The sequence below is a fragment of the Adiantum capillus-veneris genome, chromosome 16 (assembly GCF_014529385.1).
Source record: "Adiantum capillus-veneris isolate H3 chromosome 16, ASM1452938v2, whole genome shotgun sequence".
Classification (NCBI taxonomy): domain Eukaryota; kingdom Viridiplantae; phylum Streptophyta; class Polypodiopsida; order Polypodiales; family Pteridaceae; genus Adiantum; species Adiantum capillus-veneris.
In genome coordinates this window covers 121,910,721-121,922,704 of record NC_140946.1, presented here as the reverse complement: position 1 = coordinate 121,922,704, position 11,984 = coordinate 121,910,721, and positions in this window count along the sequence as shown.

The following is an 11,984-nucleotide window of genomic DNA, read 5'->3' as shown; positions in this document are numbered from 1 at the left end:
CAAAATAGTTGGCTCCCCCTAGAGATTTGGTTAACATAGGATCACAAGCATCACTATGCACTAAATCTAGAGGTTCAGCTCGCTTTTGATCCAATGGTAAGTGCACGGACCTAGTCTGTTGCCATAGATACGGTGCTCACAAACAGGAAAGTCAACATAAGACAAGACAGGTAAGTAGCCAAAACAAGTCAGAGTTCTCATTCCTTTTTGGCTAATATGACCTAGCCGGCAATGCCACAACTCAGTAGACGGCAGCTCGCCTATAGATATGTAATCATGACCAACATCTGACACATGCATGGAATACAAGGTACCATGCTTTTGACCTCTAAGTACAACAAGATTACCTTTGTGTACTATCCACGAACCATTGCCAAATGTGGTGTTGTAGCCCAAATCGTCAAGCTAACCAACAAAAATCAAGCTTTTAGTCAACTTGGACACATGTCTGACATTACATAAAGTAAAGTGCGTGCCATTCCTTAGATGCAATTTGACATTTCTGACACCCTCAATGTCTAGTTCATAAGCATCACCACGTCTCACTTTGCCACAAGAGTGAGAACAAGTAGAGAACCACTCTCTATGTGGTGTCACATGAAAACTCACACCAGAATCTACTATCCAATTCTGTGCATACTTCGCATCTTCTGTAACAAGAGCCTCGACAGGTAGATCTGCTGTGAAGACCAATACGTCAGAGGTAAGTGGCATAACAACCGCTGGAAGAGTCTCTACAATAGGAGCATTTGAAGACTCTAGCACATTGATCTCCTCTAACTTTGCTTTGCCCTTGTTTGAATCATCAAATTTAGAAGCTTCACCGGATTGTTTATTCTTCTTGCTTTGTTGTCATTTCCTGCAATATTCTTCACATGCCCTTTTTTATGGCAGTGGTAGCACTCGACATTACGCATAGAACCCCGAGACTTACTGCATGAGCCCCCACGTTCCTTGCTTTTGGCACGACTTTAAGCGTGACCCCTCTGTCTATATAGCTCTAGCAACATACGCATCACCATCCTTCTCGCCTTTGAGAGATTTCGTGCAAATCTCCTCAGTAAACAGACTCCCAAGGACGTCATTGTACACTAGACCAGTACCAGGTACTGAGTTTCTAATCGCAGTACAGAACGTATCCCAAGATGAGGGTAAACTGCATAGCAAGAATATACATTTGATTTTCTTATCGAAGACCAAACCTTGAGTGGTCAACTGAGTGAAAATGATATTGAACACATTAATGTGAGTAGAAATAGTGCCATCTTCCTTCATACGAAGGTCAAATAGCTTCTTCATCAAGAAAACCTTATTAGTGGCACTTTTGTTTTCATAACTCGAACATAACTTATCCCATACATCTCTAGCAGTTCTTTCTCCAACTATAGTAAAGTGCACAGATTCGGCCAAATGCAAACGGAGGGTAGATTTGGCCTTAGCATCAAGTTTTTCCCACTCAACATCTGTATACTTGCCCTCTGGGCGCTCCATGATAGGATCCAGCTAGCCTTTTTGTATAAGAACATCTTGAATCTGCTCTTTCCAGATAACAAAATTCATCCCATCAAATTTCCGGAAATTGTAAATATCCTTTTCACCACTAGATGACGTGGCTGCAAACTAAAGATAATATGGCGATAAACACTGGTAATTCTAGGAAAAATTCGGCAGATTTCCCCAGAAAAACTGACAGAATCTCAGTCCAAAACTATCACAAGAGATCAGTAACGCATCAAAAGTAATGCTCTCAGAGCATAAGACAGGCGCATCAACCACTAACTGTGCATAAAAGTGAAAAAGCTAACCCAAGACTGCCAACACGACGTCAAATGCACCTAGCCCTCTCTATACATGTCCTATGGCAAGGCCACGAAAAAAGGGTACTCCAGCAACCTGTATCACCGAAAGGATCTCAACAGTCAAGAATCCCCTAGCTCAAGAAAACCTCACTCTATCAACCCTCACAAAAGGTTATGCAGACAAGAAACCAGCCCAGTCTCAGGAAGGGCCTCTGAACCAAGTCTCAGAAACGGTCAGGACTGCCAGAAACAAGCCAAATCGGCTCCACAAAAGGTACATATGGTAGTTTTCGCAACTCAACGTACATTCACTATCAACAATACTGCAAGGTGCAGTATACGCGCTCAAACAGGCGCTAAACAAAATGTGCAAGCAGTAAAAAAATCCCTGCGTGGAGTGAAACCGCTCTCAAAAGAGCTCAAGCACTATCAAAAGTGCCAAAACAATGCATATGCACATCAAATACTCCCAGTGAAATCTGTGCTGATGCAAAACACTGCAACCTGTAAGAAACTTGGATATCTTGTATGTATGCAAGAACCTGTGAGGAGATGGATGCCTGAAAAACCTGAGACAATGTCAATGCAAAAAGTGCTCATAATCAGCCCATAAACACCGTCTCAATAGCACATAATAGCCATAAAACGGCTATATACCATTCCAAAATAGTTTTTGAACAACCTGTAGCTGTAGCAAAAGTGAAGTTGAAAAATACAACTCCTGAAGCGTAGCTCGGATGAAGCTTTCGACTGCACAAACAGCTTCGAAAGGGGGGTAAAACATAGGACGCCTGTTGGAAATGCTCTCGGAACGTTGAATTTGCCGATGCCGAAATCGAAAACCTGTTTGCACTTTTGAAAGTGCACGCGCGTGTGGACACGAAAAAGGCAAGCACAAACCCTGCTCTGATACCAGTTGAAGGTGCCGCGGGAAGCGTGTGCAAGTGCAAGTGCAAGAGCACATAGAGAGAGAGAGAGAGAGAGAGAGAGAGAGAGAGAGAGAGAGAGAGAGAGAGAGAGAGAGAGAGAGAGAGAGAGAGAGAGAGAGAGAGAGAGAGAGAGAGACCTGCTTTGGGTGGAGTGCACAGCAACGTTATCCTGTTGCAGCTCCTTATTCTGTTGTATTAAAGAATAAGTGTATACATGGGTTAAGTTAGTAGATGGGTTAGTAGTAAGTGGAATGTCCGGCCAGTTGGCCTGAATCCCAACACTATGCTTATCAACAACAGCTTTTTGGCTTTGTTGAGAGATGGATATAGCCTCATGGATATAGCCTCCTTAATCTTTTGGAAAGATTCTTGTAGATCACGGCTATACTCATCAGCAACAAAGATCTTCCCATGTACTTTAAGTAGCAAGGGACTTTTAGGTCTTTCCTCTATGATCTCAAAAGGTGTCTTTCCTGTAGTAGTATGGACAGTATTATTGTACGCATATTCTACAAGGGGTAAGTACTTCTCCCATTGTGAGCGTTGATCTACTTTTGTAACATAAGTCTTTAGTAGATCGAGAATCGTAAGATTGGCGATCTCACTCTGGCCATCCGTTTGTGGGTGATAGGCCAAAGAGAAATTCAATCTTGTACCTAGATTTTTAAAGAGACCTTTCCAAAAATTACTGGTCATTCTAGGATCTCTATCTGACACAATGGATGTTGGAACTCCATGGTGTTTGAAAATCTGGGATATGAAGAGAGTTGCCATTTGGTGTGCCTTAATAGTGTTTTTGATAGGAATAAAGTGTGCTTGCTTGCTAAACCTGACTATTGTCCATATTCCTGTATTCCCATGGATAGGCTTGGGTAATCAAAGATAAAATCCATGGATATACTCCCCCATGGTGAATTAGGGATTGGCAATGGCAAGAGTAATCCAAGTTGCGTCCAGGTATCATACTTGGTCTTTTGGCATACCACACATTTTGGAACATATTCTTGTATGTCTACTTTCATGGTAGGCCAATAGAAGTACGTCTCTACTCCTCGAAGAGTAGGTTGAATGCCTCTATGCCCCGCATAGGGAGGAGCATGGGATTCATACATGACTTTGTCACGAAGGGAGTGGGTAACACATAGCCTATTTGTATGGAGAAAACGACCATCTTGCAAGGTGAATGGTTATTATTTCTTCCCCAATGCAAGGGCTAACATTGTCTTTAAAGTCAGTGTCAGTAGCATACTCGTTTATCATAGAAGATAGATCATTATGAGTTGTTATAGACACCACATTGACTCTTGGTCGTCGTGAAAGTGCATCGGCCACTTGATTGTGCTTACCAGCAATGTGAGCATATGAAAATAAAATTGTGAAAGAAAATCTGCCCGCCTCATTTGTTTGTGAGAAAGCTTGGTCTGCGTCATGAAGTACTTGAGACTTTGGTGGTCCATTCGCAAAATAAATGGAGTCCCCAATAGATAGTGCTTCCATGTGTCTAGGGCATGTAGAACAGCTAAAAGCTCTTTTTCGTATATTCCCAAGACCCGTTCATCGGCCTTGAGTCTTCGCCTCTCATATGCTATGGCATGCCCTTCTTGAAGCAAGACTACTCCAAGGCAATCACCACAAGCATCACATTGGACCTCAAATGGCTTTGAGAGACCCGGAAGCATAAGGTATGGTTGGGAGGTAAGCTTCTCTTTGAGCTTGCCAAAAGAATTTTTCTCTTTGGCAGTCCATGAGTTCTTAACGTTCTTCTTTGTTAAGTCATGTAATGGTCATGCTATTTTACAGAATTTTTAGATTCCTTGGATTAGGCCATGCTTTTATTACCTCCAACTTTGATGGGTCCATACAGATACCATCCTGAGAGATAATATGACCTAAGTTTTGAATCTCTTGAAGGAAACATTCACTCTTCTTTTGATTGATAAAAAGCTTGTTCTTCCTCAAAGCTTGAAAAATTACCTGGAGATGTTGCTTGTGCTCCTCCAAGGACTTATAGTAGATGATGATATCATCAAAGAACACTCCAGTGAACTTGCAGTAGGATCTAAAAATTTTCTCCATCAAACGATTGAACGTGTCTGGAGCATTTGTCAAACCAAAAGGCATGACAAGATATTCATAAAGACCAAACCTTATACGAAACGCGGTCTTTACACTATCTTCATTCACTATCCTTATTTGATGATAGCCACTTTTAAGGTAAATCCTATTGAAGTAGGTCGAACCTTGTAGCTTATCAAACAGACCTTCGATTCGTGGTATGGGAAATCTATTTTTGATAGTGATATGGTTTAGCACTCGATAGTCCACACACATGTGGTATGTACCATCTTTATTTTGCACCAAAAGAACAGGGGAACAAAAGGGAGAGGAGCTAGGCCACCATCCCTTTGTCTACCAATTCTTATACTTGCCTCATGATCTCCTCTTGTTGAGCTTGGGAAACTCGATAAGGAGGCTTGTTAGGTAGTGAGCTTCCTGGTAGGAGCTCAATTCGATAATCATTATCCCCTCGTTTTGGAGGTAAGTCCAAAGGGATATCATCGATAAAAACATCTTGGAATCCATTTAGAAAATTAGACAAGTCTAACTCTTCTTGATTTTACCATTTTCATTTGATAAAACATTAGAACCTTTTATGGATTGTTTGACAAAAATCATGTACACAGAAACTGAGCTTTTCATTGATTTGTCAAAAGCAGGAGAATTTACAAGGGGTATGGTATGACCAGGCTCATTAGCATCTATGTACATGTTCTTTTCCCTATACTTGAAATACAACCTTCTTTCAGGGAGCTTTACATTAACATCCATACGGTCAAACCATGGTGCCCCTACGATGATATCTTCATGCTTGAGAGGAGAGATGAAGAAATATTCTTTGTCAACATAGCCTTGGACATGAAGCCTCAATTTCCCAATCAAGGGAGTAATTGTGGCTTCTTGCCCCTTGAAGGCTCCATCGGCTCCAACTACATCGCCCATCTCATGAGCTTGAATGCCTAACTTGGTGGCCAAGTCAGTGTATATGAAATTGTGAGTAGAGCTAGGGTCAAATAGGATGAAGGCATCATGCTCCCTTACCATTCCCCAAGCTTAGGAGAGAGGTGATCCTTTGCAATGAGCATCCTCTTTTGGAGCTTCGATCGTTGAAGATCTAGGAGTCTCATTGCGGGCATTTCTTTTGGGGGCATTTCTTTTGGGGGCAAGGACGGTAGCCATGTCCTTGCTCCCCACACATAAATCATTTGTGGTCCTTACAAAAAGCTTCTAGCTCTTCAGAAGAGAGTTCATTTTTACCTTTCTAAACTCCCTTCTCCTTGGACCAATTGTTGTGGTTGTTGTTGTTGGAGTTGCCTTGGGAAGAGTTTTGGGCATTGTTCTTCCCCTTTGCATCACTTCAATCTTTGTTTTCCATGGGCTTGGCATTCCTTTTAGACCCTTGTTGGAAATTGATGCGCGAAGCAAACATAGTGTCAGGCTGTTGGGAGTTGACATACTTGGCCATTTCTTCAGGTAATCCCACACAAAAATTGTTTCTTTTTCTCGGCGAAGTCTATCTTTTGAAGATGATAGCCTTGAAATGGAAATCCCAAAACTTGTCCACATATTTGTGGATAGACTCGTTGGAGAGCAGCTTCAAATTTCGCCATTCGGTAAGCACTTTGTCCTTTGCATCGCTTCCAAGGAATTGCTTCATGATGGAAACTCGTAGAGTTTTCCATGTCTTTGGGGCTTCTCCGTTGCCACGAAGGCTAACCCACCATTGACGAGCAGATTTCTGGAAGTGCATAGCCACATGAGTAGCTTGGAGGACTCTGTGAAGCTCTCGTCTCCAAAGGCCACATCAAATTATTGGATGAAGGCCAATACTTTGTATGTAGCACCAACGGTGCCATCATAGGTGAGAAACGAGATACTCTTTCCTCCCTCTTGAACTTCTTGAGCTTCTGGGACCTTCTCCATGCAGGGTAGGATTTGAGATATCCTCTCCTGTTGTATTCTCTAGGAGAATAGTTGTTGCTTTTGTCGGAAGAGGAGGAAGGTGAAGAAGAAGGAGAAGAGGGTGACCTCTTTCTTGCCTTTTTCTTCATTTGTTTCCTCTCTTCTTGTTCAGAATGACGAGGAGAAGGACTATGGGTTGACCGTTTCCTCTTTGGAGGAGTTGGCGATCGATTAGACTGACGTCTTCGTGGAGCCACATCTTCAGAGGAACTTAGTGATTCACTTCTTTCTCGTTCTTTGGATTCCTCCTCTCTTATGGGGAGAGTCTTCTTCTGGGAGTCTCATCAAGTGTCCTCCTAAGATCTCTCTCCTCTTGTAAAATAAGAGAAATCCCATAAGCACGAAGTTGTTGAGTAACTTCGGCTTGCAAAGCAGGGTTGCCCATAGCTTGTTGCAACCTAGTAACAAGATAATTAACAAACATGGGGGCCTCGTCATTAGCACCTTCATGTGCAAAATCAAAGTTGTCAATATTCATTCTACTCTCTTAATTATTGTTAGCCATGCTAATTAAACTTATGTATAAATTACTTTGTGCTTTGGCACCCTCAAAAACCTTAGTCGCTACTTTTCTTTACCTTTGAAAATTAGTTCTCAAGCAGCCACACGTGTGGTTTAGAGACTGTTGATTGCAAAGAATAGTGGCGAGGGTTTAACATTGCTCGTTTGATTATGGTTCCTGTTGAGCTTGCTAGTAGCTCAATAATGCCAAAGGAAAGCCTCGAGAGACTCCATTATTACTATAGTTCCCAATGGTGTACCTCGAACTAAGTCATTTTCAACCAAGATAATAGATCCTTGTCGCACTTACCCTATTGCAATGAACACGTCCAACCTTTCATGGACAACTTAAGGACCTCTCTTCTTAAGCAAGAAAAGAGAAACCAATAACGTTGATACCAATGTAATGGAAATGGCCTATGGACATTGAGAATAGCGGAATTAAGAGAATTATAGTGAGCATTTTTATGAGACTATTTTGGGAACATAGAGGGTGAACTTAATTAGCGGTTGCAACACAACCATTATACTTAGTTAACTTGGCATGAACAATACTTTTGCAAGAGAGAGAATTAGAAAACATGACAACAGTTGAGGATCGGATTTATGTGGAGTCGGTCCCCTCTCCAATAGGCTTTTGTATTATAGATTCTATCATAAAGAGAGACTTGGTAGAATACAATCTTTGTGTTCCTTGTGACCTAGGTGATGCAATGAAGATGGAAAGGTTCATGCATCACAAACACAACGTAAACTTTGTAACGCATTAACCATCCCCGGCCTCAGTCCCAAGGCCTCAAACACCTTCAAAGGTGGAGAGAGCTAGCGGGGAATGAGGGTAGGGAAGAGGAATAAGAAGTAACATACGAGAAAGAGATAGTTCCTCACTTATCATCACTCTTCTTGCATAGCATAGCATAATGATGATGATGATGAAGATGGCAAGCTTAAGCATTGAAGCATGGCTCTTGGTTGGATTTGTATTCCAAAGCCAAGACTGTTGGTGCAGGCTCTCAACTTCTCAACAAGCTTGGAGAAGGAGATGGAGCTCTTGCACTTTTCCAAGTGAGAATGAGCATGTGAGTGTGTGTGAGAGAGAGCATACCCCCAAGCACACCCTCCGCTTGCTTTGGTCGATCCCCCCTTGTAGCTCATGTTGGACTTTGATTGGACCCCTACAAGCCTAGCCAATCACATGCATAGTCTATATCAAGCAACCATGCTAGCCTTAGGACAAGTGTCCCCCTTTCCGCTTTGAGAGAGAGGACTTGATAAATGCATAAACAATTAATTAATTTAGCTAAAAAATTATTGGACCCCTTTAGAGGCCAACCAATAGGCTTTAGGCACCTTATGAGGGCAACATGGAGAGGAATTTGACATGTGTCCTTGTTGCTTCTTTAAACTAGGCTTTCCTTGTGTGAGGGTGTGTGTGTCCCCCCCCCCCCCCCCCCCCCCTTAATGAGTAGGGATCTTGGTTGACTTTGGGAACACCTTAAGCCCCTCAAGCATCTTAGTCATAGAGTACCTTAAGCCCCTTAGTCATAAAGCACCTCAAGCACCTTAGTCGGCAAGCATGACAAGCACCTTAAGCACCTTAGTCAGCAAGCACGACAAGCACCTCAAGCTGGGCCGGGTTCCCACCTCAAGCACAGCCCTAGGCTTACCTAAGGTCTAAGGACTTTTATACTAACCATTGGAGGTCTTTAATAAAGCTAACCCTAAGGTCTTTCAAGCTCCATTAGCTACCATTGCTCTTTGACAGATCATCTCTCATTTGGACCCCTTTAACTTTGGCCCCGTGTTGAGATATATTCTAACCCTTGTTCTGGTTTATTCTCCCACATTAAATGATCAGTTTAATATGAGAAAATCATTTGGGTTGGTTAGATAATAAATTTTATGAGAGTTTTCTTTTCTTTGAAACAGAAAAATGGAACAACAAGCAATTAATAACATTGACATTTTGTATGATTACGAACATTGAGCTTGACAAAACTCTAACCCTTCTTGTGGGTTTTTGCGAGGTACACCTTTAAAATTCACTACGATTGGTATCCCAAACACGCTCTCAGGTTTTAAAAACTCTAATACGCTTTGATCAAAACTATCTCTCTCTCTCTCTCTCTCTCTCTCTCTCTCTCTCTCTCTCTCTCTCTCTCTCTATCTATCTATCTTTGTGTGTGTGTGTGTGTGTGTGTTTCATCTTAATGTCTCTCCTCCCAATTAATAGATAAATTAGACATAATTAATAGCATCAAATAATAAAACTTATCGATTTCTTTTCATTTGAGAAGTGTTGAAATGATATATATATATCGTTTTTCAATACTTTGCTTGATCTCAATTCGATGCGAACACAACTAACGAAGCACTCTAGTTGAATTGTTTGTGTTTAGATCCCAAAACAAAAATGGATAGTCAAGAGAACTTTGAGTCTCGAGTATCATTAATTCCTATGGATGATACAACAGCTAAAAAGCTTCGTCAATGTGTGGTGAAGATTTGGAAATAGCTTCATGGATCAAATGTTGAAGATTTAACATCCTTGATCAAAACTCTCTCTCTCTATCTATCTATCTATCTCTCTCTCTTTGATCAAAACGCTTTGATCAAAACTCTCTCTCTCTCTCTCTCTCTCTCTCTCTCTCTCTCTCTCTCTCTCTCTCTCTATCTATCTATCTATCTTTGTGTGTGTGTGTGTGTGTGTGTGTGTGTGTGTGTGTGTGTGTGTGTTTCATCTTAATGTCTCTCTTCCCAATTAATACATAAATTAGACATAATTAATAGCATCAAATAATAAAACTTATCGATTTCTTTTCATTTGAGAAGTGTTGAAATGGCATATATATCGTTTTTCAATACTTTGCTTGATCTCAATTCGATGCGAACACAACTAACGAAGCACTCTAGTTGAATTGTTTGTGTTTAGATCCCAAAACAAAAATGGATAGTCAAGAGAACCTTGAGTCTCGAGTATCATTAATTCCTATGGATGATACAACAGCTAAAAAGCTTCGTCAATGTGTGGTGAAGATTTGGAAACAGCTTCATGGATCAAATGTTGAAGATTTAACATCCTTGAGAGATTTTCTCGCAAAATCATTTGAATTATTAAAGTCCTCAATTGATCATTTTCATGTAGATATCACAGATGTGCAAACTTGTGGATTAGAAGAACAAGTAAACAAGCTATCGTAGGAAATTTCATTATTAAAAATACAAATAAATAGGTTAAATGCAATGCGCATAAATAGATAAAAATCTTCCAAGAGTAAATTTCTTTTAACGCGCTCTCTCTCTCTCTCTCTCTCTCTCTCTCTCTCTCTCTCTCTCTCAATAGTGAGTTACGCTATATCTTACTTTGTATGTGTTTGACAAGGAGACGTCTGCTTTATTAGAAGAGAATTATCATGCATACCAATTAGTTTAAAGGAATCTTTGAGCTTTTTTAACCTTTTAAATTTTTTTGAAGCCATCAGAAATAGATTTTCTCTCTATTCTATTTTGCACACTCGGTCTATGCTATGTAAACCCATTAATTTCTCACAGAGATTCCCAAATAATCTTTGAATTTGGAGGCAAAAGTCTAAAACGTGTCATCACCACCTACTCTGCCAGGCGTGCAAACCCCCAACAATCGCCTCTGCGCAAATGTTGCCATCACAAATGACGTCTGTCTCCTAGGATCTCTCCGTCAGACATCGATCTCCTTTTCTCTCTGCGCCTTTATCAGAAAAACCTCTCTCTCTCTCTCTCTCTCTCTCTCTCTCTGGGTTCCCTCGATGCACGCCCTTCCCGTGATTCCTTTCATTTTGCTTGGCTTTTGACTTACCATAGCAAACCTACAAAGATTTCCTTTAACAACCCAAAAAACAGATTTGACAGATACATTACGATCATTTTCTTGTTCAAAAAGACAGATGAAGGGCATCTCCGACCGCACGTGGGAGCGCAGAGAGGCGTTCATGCGACTATGACGCCCTGGGCCTTTCTTCACCATGGTCCAAGGTGAGCCCAGATGGCCCTACCGTCCACCTGTGTGGCTTTTCCCTCCTCCCATCTCTGGATTTAGCCCTATGGGCGGTTATAGGTGGTTAAGAAGAAGACAAATGAAATTAATACATAAGCGTACTGGGTCTTTCTCCAGATAACCACACTTTGTGGCACGTGAACAACATTGAAAAATGTGTTTTCAGAGGTATTTTTCTAAAAATTGATGAAATCCCTATGGAGTTGCAGTAGTATGGTGTATTATTTCCACTACTACTAGTAGCCACTAGGACTTTTATGTAGGGAATGCGAGCCCACTCCCTTTTTTTTTTTTTTAAATCCACTTCCCTAAGTTCCCTGGATGCATCCTTTTAACGTTTTTCACGAGCTTTTACAAAAATATGCTCAAAAGATATTATTTGTTTTATTATAATTTTGAGCATTTTAGGTATTATAGATCTGTCTTTATTATAACGACAAAATGATCTTCTAATGACAAATCTTTACGGTGCTAAGGGGCTGTTGTTGGATGTAGCAATATTGGCAGAGCACAAAGAAGTGAGGAGGATGACAGCCTTCAAGATGTCAAATAGTGCTTTTCAAAAGAGGACTAGTTAAGGGAGTTAGACCTAAGTCCATGATGTTTTTCAATTATCAAATGATGAAAAGAAACACAGGTGATAAGGTTACTGTTAAGAACATAGGTTGTAGCAATGAAGCTGGGAGTCACCCTTGGAGTACT